The 8,279-nt window shown below is 34.3% G+C and overlaps 1 protein-coding gene across 2 annotated transcripts in view; it reads right to left on the reverse strand.

Annotated features, from left to right (window-relative positions):
- LOC129747906 (zinc finger protein 454-like) overlaps window positions 1-7,998 on the reverse strand; it is a 35,633-nt gene extending 27,635 nt beyond the window's left edge. The window contains exon 1 of one of the 2 annotated variants that reach the window (XM_055742307.1): window positions 7,843-7,998. The gene's annotated coding sequence lies outside the window, so the exon portion shown is untranslated. Of the gene's footprint in view, window positions 1-7,838 lie in introns of both variants that reach the window. The other variant, XM_055742306.1, reaches the window with a different exon arrangement.
- Window positions 7,999-8,279: the final 281 nt, after the last annotated feature.

Raw genomic sequence — 8,279 nt, forward strand, 5'->3', positions numbered from 1 at the left:
TATCTTTTTTTTTAATCCATTTCGTATTTTTTCTAATTTTTCCGAAAAATTATCTCAATGTAGGGGAGATAAGCGCATAACGAGCACCCGGGGCATAATAAGAACTCCTCTTTTCTACAAAAGTACGATTTTCATAAATAAACTTTCATGAGGATTTGTTTCGTACTTCTTATAGAATTAATTTTTCACAAAAAAAGGTATCTCCTTATAATCTTTTCAGAGATATTTAAAAAATACCAGCTAGGTTCTCAAGTGACGAAAATATTATAACTTTTGAGCACCACGAAATAAGCTCTTAAGATCTTTAAATCATCTTGATCTGTAATGTACGCACTGCAACATGATGTGCACATTGTTTTTCAATTCTCACCATCATAAAATTTTGATTTTTTCACTTTAATCAATTTTTAAACACGTTTTTACTTAAATTTGTTGGCTCGGGGCGAACAGAGCACTATTAATCGGGCACGGTGAGCGTTTTCTGCCGTATATTCTAGCAGCAAATTCAACTCGATGTAATCAACTGAATTATAGAGCAACAGCTTGACTAGTTTACATCTGACGATGTGGCCTATTGGTAAGGTGTCTGAGAGGTAATCAAAAGGCTAGAGTTCGATTTCTATTAGAGGTGATTTTTTCCATTTGCCATTCATGATCGATTCTCTTGAATGATGCATTATAGTAGCTGAATTGTTGTATTAAACAAACAGACCTAGATTATTTTGTTATTGCTTTGTTTGATGAATCTGACTTCATCGAGTTGAATTCGCTGTTAGATTCCCCGGCAGAAAACGCTCATCGTGCCCCAATTAATGGTGCTTATACTGCCCCAGGGGGGAGGGGAACTCATTATGCCCCTGCAGTGACTGATTTTCAACTTTTGGCAAACAAATTTTAAATGCATTTTTCAATATTTTTATCTAGTTTTTCAAGTTTCAGCCAATTAGAAAATAGACTATTTTAGTGATCGAACACGAAACAATGATGTAATTCACATATTATAGCTGTTTTCTATGGTTAAATAAGCGTTTGCATTAAGGTGGCCGTTATGTCCTTATCTCCCCTACTCTTTTTGGCGTTGCAGGATATGGTGACTCTAAGATAGCCATGTAATGTTGATGGAGTAATTTTTAAACACCTATGAAACTAAAAATATTTTCTAAAAATTCCCTTAACCCTCATCCGCATTAGATTTCATTACCCTAATCAGCCCCATCAATTTGACACTCCAAGCTAAAATCGTCATAACTCTTTTTATATCTTACCACTAGAAACCTTGTCATGTCAGTAAAATATGATTAGAACATTATATTTAGCTAAAGCTTATAGTTTTCTCGTTATTCAGCATGAAAGAAAAAAAAATCGAAAAACATGCCTCAGGAAAAGTGCTGTAGTTTATATATTACACGTCCAAAAAATATTTGCTTTATGCATATGAAAGCTGAAGTTAATGTCTACATCATGAAGCCAAGAAATATTTTTTTAATTTTTTTTTTAATGGGATGGTCAAAAAGTTCAAAAAAGTGGTCTGAAAAACCTACTTTTCATTAGATTGCTAGTAAAAACTGTTTGAGCGGTGGTAGAGCTTTTGAAAAAATATCATTACAAATTTTATTCTCATTCTGACATTTTGTTGTTTTTAGATTTTTGATGCAACAAAAATTGAATTAACGGGAATTTTTCAAAGTTGACTACTTTGCGCGATTTTTCTACAAATTGAAATTGTATTTGTTTTTGTGTACCACCGTCAGGTTGTACCCGAATTTTCAGTGCTTTTACTTTGTTTGGACCAATAAAAAGTTTACTCATTTTAAAGCTAATTTAATCTACATTCTAGTGAGGTGCAACAATTCACGCTGTGAGATTTAACAAAAATATGAAAATTATAAACGTAAAATCATTCCTGAATTTCTAAAACCACAAGCAGTACGTCCAGCAAAACGTGTTTGTTTGCTCTCCATGTAGGTACAGTGGGTGCTGATTTGGGCAGAGAGCCAAGTCTTCGCGACATTGCATAATTTTACAAGGCGCATACTTTGAAATAAAATATAAAGTCAAGGGGTCCACCAATAGCAAGATAAAAATGCTAACTTTTTTGTTAAGCATTTAAGAGCTTTGATTTCTTCTACAAATTTGTTTATCTTAACAAAATACATAACTTTGCTGAACAAGTCAATGTTCTACAATTTCATTCTAAGGAGTAACAATGAAATTAAGAAAAAAAAACCTTGAAAAATCAGTTTTTTTAATCTGAAACGTTGTAGGCAAGACAAAACAATTTTCAGTCTTCGAAACAAAGTTGAAAAATGTTGAATCTACAATTGTTTAGTACATTATGATGTGTTTTGAAATTGCTGAAGCGCTGTAGAAAGCATTTAGTGTAATATATTAACGATTTACAAAAAAAAGGTTTATCAAATTGCGCAAATTTTCGCACCACCAGCCAATGTGGATTTTATTTTTCGTGTTAAGAGGAATCATTACCAAATAAAACTAGCGTGGAACTCGGTGGAACTCGAAGCAATTTTAAGATGGAAAATCTAGTATTTTGTTCACAAATATCACTTTTTTTAGACACTTTCTAACATTTTTCTTAGACACTTTTTTTTTAGACATTTTTCTAACTTTCATAAATTTATTTAAAAAAAAAATGATCGATTCAAGAAAAGTGATTTAAAATAAAAAATAAATGAAACATTTTCTATATTCGAGCGCTGGTTTTTTATTTTAATACTAGCTGACCCGGTGTGCTATGCTACACCTTCCAAAAATTAATGAAATTTGTTTTACCTAGTTATTAACTTTTCATTTATTTGCACAAAAATTTCAATTCAATTTCAAAATCATAAAAAGAAATATCAAAATAAAATTGCATTTTTTTTTGGAATCCTCATTATCATTTCATTTTAACCTGTGTTTTAATCCTTTTTATTACTCTGGATATAGAATCTTCGTTGTCTCTTTTTAATGGGGAGAGGGTTTAATACTATCATAGAAACATTTTGCGTAACAAAATAACGTCACGGGATACTTATTTTACCTATTCGTTCTCGAATGATTATACAAATTGTGAGCGTGACCACCTCCCCCATTCCTATATTTCTAATATTTATTCTTCCCACCTTTTATCGTTCCGTTGAATGGAGGAAGAGGTGCTAAACCAATGGAAAAATATTTCTTGTGCTCTAAAACTCTCTCATGCCAAGTTTGGTTTCGATCGCTTTTTTAGTTGTCGAGTTATGCTATAAACTTTGTAACGGAGCCCCTCTTCCTACCTATCCCCTACTTCGAAGGCGGTGATCAAATCAAACATTTTGGGTATTAAAACACACTCCCATACCAAACTCTGTTCTATTTGCTCGAGTGTATGATTGTTCTCATGTAATATTTGGTTCCATTGGTTAGATAAGTTCCCCAATTGGAGGATAACGAAATCTCAAATTAGCAAATAACCATTTTACGTTTCCAAATGCTTTCCCATGCCAAAATTGTTTCCATTTGCTCTGTTAGTACTCGAGTTATGCGGAAAATCTGTTAAGGAGTCCTTCTTTCTCCTTCCTTTTAACCCACTGGAAGAAGGCAGTAGTACCAAATATTCACAGAAACATTCCTTATGCTCAAATATCCTCCCAAACCAAATTGTGTTTCATTTGGTGGGTAGGTTTCCAGAGTGATTTAGAAAATTGTATAGGAGGACCCCCCTCCCTTTAGATTTTCCGACTGGAAGAATGGAGGGTTTTCAAAATATCAAAGAAACATTTCTCGTAACCAAATACCTTCCCACGCCAAATTTGGTACCATTTGCTTGATTAGTTTTCCCGTAAAGCTGAAAATTGTAAAGAAGCCCCCTCCCCACTTTATATCTTCTCACTGAAAGGAGTGTGGGATACCAAATATCCGTAGAAGTATTTATCGTACCCAAATACCCTTCCAAGCCAAATTTGGTTTTATTTGCTCGAAAAGTTTTCAAGTTATGCAACAAAAAAGTTTGAAAGTCCCCCCCCCTCTTTCCTTCCTGTATTTCCAATGGAAGGAGGGAGGGGTCTGAAATAATCATAGAACCATTTCTAGAATTCCACTACCTTCCCATGCCAAATTTGGTTCCATTAGCTTGAGTGGTTCTCCAGTTATAAAAAAAAAATCAAAGTAGGCTCCCTCTCCCTTCCTATCTCCCAACTGGAGGGAGGGAGGGGTACCAAATATTTTTAGAAAAATTTCTCGTACCCAAGTACCCACTCATGCCAAGTTTGGTTTGATTTGCTTGATTAGTTCTCGAGTTATGAAGACTTGTTACTTTTAAATGAGAGACCCCTCCTCCCCTTCTAGAAAGAGGGAGGGGTCTCAAACTATTATAGGAACCTTCCCCGGCCTCCAAAACCCTCATATGCTTAGTTCCAAGCAAATCGCTTCAGTAGTTTTCGAGTCTATAGGGAACAGACAGACAGACAGACAGACAGACAGACAGACGGACAGACAGACAGACAGAAATTCATTTTTATATATATAGATTTTAAGCTCTGAATATTTTGTCGCCGTCTATTGAAATATTGGATCCTGGGATAGATCAAATGTAGAAACTATTTTTTTCTTATAAAAATTCAGGATTGAAAAACAATGAAAATTTTTTAAAAATATTTCAAAAATTAAAAAAGCATGACCAAAAATTTGGGAAAACTTATAAGCGATTTTATAATATCCGGTGAATTTATTTGAAAATCAAAACGAAGTATAAAGATGAAAAAGATAAACACGAAGATGAAGATGAAGATGAAGATGAAGATGAAAGATAAAAAAGATACAATTTTTAACAATTACCAAACTTGGCATGGGATGGTATTTGAGTACGAGAGATATTTCTATGATTATGTGAGACCCCTCTCTTCTTCAATTGAAAAAATAGAAAGGGAGATGAGTCTCACATATGATTTTTTTTTTGCTAATCGTGAAGACGGTTAGAGCAAATGGAACCAAATTTTTCATGAAAGGGTATTTGAAAACATAAAACAGTTTCTATTGATATATGGTACCAACCACTGACCCTACTGAGTGGACTCTCGATTTCGTTTGTTGAATTATTTTACCAACAGAACGCAATATCAATTCCAGAATGCGCATCGATCGCTTTTTATGAAATGCTATCCCAGTTGGAAAGTGCCACTCAAATTTCAAGGAAATATCAACAATTTCGACGATACAATCAAAAAGGTATATTTTTCCTATAGGGAATTTTTTGTCAAGCAAATGGAACCCAATTTCGCATGGCAAGGTTTTTGGGTACGAGATATGTTTCTAAGATTGTTATAAAACTTTCCGCCTTGCAGAAAGGAGAGAGAAGAAGGGGGTTCCATATAATGTTGATTCCTTATCATGCAATGGGACCAACTCTGGTATAAGAGGGTTTTTTGAACGAAAAAATAAGTATGATCACAAGAAACGCCTTCAAGTAGTGGGGCATTTTTTAACATCAATCGATCACTAATCAATCAAAAGATACCATCTTTTATGAGAGAGGTTGTTTGCATACAAATAAATTGAGACCCTCCATTTTTCAAGGCGAAATATAGGAAAGGAGACAAGTTTGATTTTCATATTATTATCAATCAAAAGAAACATGCGGTAAGTGACGTTATTCAGATACCAACAATGTGCTTATGGAAGTTCATGAGCCCTCCTTTCAGATCATAAAAAACTAATTTTAAGATCAAGTTACACTAAATAAGATGAAATCATCTTTGTACTGCAGTTCCAAACGCTAGTTGCAGTTTTCCTTTTAAAAATAGTTGCTTCTGATTTATACTGAAATTAATTCAAAATGATACCTACAAAAATACTTAAAAATTTAGATAATTTAAACAAAATTCATTTATTTTCGCAAGGTGTAGCAAAGCATACCGGGTTAGCTAGTTTTTTCAATAAAAACATCTTACCATTTCAAAAACTTATTTAAAAAAATTAACTTATAACTCAAGAACACACCATTTTGGAACCTACGTTTTAAAAACTTGGTAGAATGTGAAGCTGTGCGTTTCGTAGGACAAGAAATTTGTTTTCAATTGAGACTGAAATTGGATTCTTGAAGAATATTTCATATTAGCATATCATTTGTAATGACATAGAAGCTTTTTTAATAATCAAACAGATTAGGAATAAAGTAATGGATACTAGGATTTATATTTTTTTTGCTAATTCTATTGACTATTGTGAGTATTTCACATGACTTCAAACTTGTTGATATGGTTAAAATGGTTGGTATCAAGTTAGAGCTTATTAAGTTACACTTCGTAAAAACCCATTCTTAAGGTAGGGTGTTTGTGTGTCAAGATTTGAGTTTCAATACAAAAGGTTTATTGAATTGCAATTCTGAACTCACAAAAAAAATAAGTTTAAATTCTGGAAGGTCATATACTTATTGTAATAAAATAAAATGTCTTTGGCCTTGAGTAATTTAAGACTGAATTTTGCCGGAGGGATGCCGATTTTCTGACATGTTTGTTTACTCTTATTCTTGGACACCTTTTGGGATCAAGAAATTTCCGGTTACTATAGTAAATTCATTTCTTGATCTGAAATTTTTTTTCTTGAAAAAAAATCATCCTCTATAATTTTTATAATTAAAGATTCCATGAATTCAATTCATTGGGGGTCCCAGTAGCATTTGTTATATTTAGATGAACCCGAATAAAGTTACAAGTGTCTGTCATATTGACACTCGAGAGCGGATGAGGGTTAAGAAGATCTTCTCATTCTCGTAAACTAGTTTATAGAGCTTCTAAAACTCGATATGGTTAAAAAAAAGCCTGTATGCACTTATACAGTCTTCTAAAACATATAAAGCTACACAAGTATTTGAAGCGTGGAAAAACATTAACATGAATGCGTCGAACACTTTGAACATATTTTCAAAAATTTCACCAAAACTAATCCACGAACTCTTTCCACCATGACACACCCTTTCTTCGCACCCTGGTCAACGATCTTCACTCATCATTAATTGGTAATGGAGACAGAATGAAAAAAAAATCGAAAAAAGGGATCCATGCATTGAAGTCTCCTGCCAAGAGCGTAATACCAGAGCACAGCCCTGTAGTGTATGTGAATGGTGATTCGTTGATAAACTTCTATCAAACAATCGAGAGCCCTCGAACCAGAGCAAAACATGCGCGATATTGCAGGAACGAAAACTTTTACCCACTTGAGCGCGAGCATTGAGTGATGAAGAATGAGGGACCGCAACTGACTGACGTTTTCGTAGTAGGCTGAAAAATTTGATGATCTTCGTCAAACGGGGTTCGCAGTCCACAGTCTACGCAGACTGACATTGCGAATGTTTTGAACCGAACAGTTCAATTACGCAATGTCTATTTTTAAACTAGAGCACTCCTAATTAATCAATTGACTCTGGCTGGTCTACGTTGGTATATGCTGTGCTGCCAGGCTAACGAGGAGAGATTCGGGATGGATTCTCTATACATAAAAGCAGGCCATGAGATGAAAACTTTTCGAGCAAAATGGGCGAGTCACTTTACTTTTGATGAAAAATTATGATAACCAAAGCTAACTGCGATAATGTATTCGATTCGAATAGAATAGCAATAACTCTAGGTTACGAGCCGGAAAAATTTAGTCGCTTTTGCTATCATTCAAAATTCAAGCAGGGAACTCGCAAACGAAAGACGAAAAAAGACTACACGGGTTACATTGCAAGAAACACACACAAAACAAAGCGGAAATTAAACGATGAGACATGCAGGAATTTCTTTCAATATTGGCAGAACGAAAACAATAAAAACGCAGACAATTTCATGCTACATAAATGTACTTTTCAAAAATCTACTTACTTACAATCAATTACCCTTAAAATTTGATCCAGAAATCACGAATTTTCAACCCACAAACTTGCACTGGCAGAAAAGACTCACTGAAAAACAGAGCAGGAACTTTTTTCCTGGGTTTGTCGGCTGTCGAAATTTTTCGCTTTGCTCCCTGCCTGTGGAAGTGTGTAGTAGGGAGCTATATGGGATTTTTTTTTCTCTGAGGGACTGTTCGTCGTATTATCACAAACGGCTGTTTTGACAGTTCTCTCCCAGTGTGCGGCGCTAAAGTGCGCAAGCGCACCACACAGGCAGTGCTGGCGAAATGTGTTCGATTGTAATTGTTGATGGATTGTTCAAGAAAATTTAACACCATTTAGGTAATTGTAGCCTATTTCTTATGTTCAGAATTTAAAATTACCTGACAAAACACGTTGTTGAAGATAAGAGAAAAACACAAGTCAGTTT

Source organism: Uranotaenia lowii, chromosome 2 (genome assembly GCF_029784155.1).
Source record: "Uranotaenia lowii strain MFRU-FL chromosome 2, ASM2978415v1, whole genome shotgun sequence".
Classification (NCBI taxonomy): domain Eukaryota; kingdom Metazoa; phylum Arthropoda; class Insecta; order Diptera; family Culicidae; genus Uranotaenia; species Uranotaenia lowii.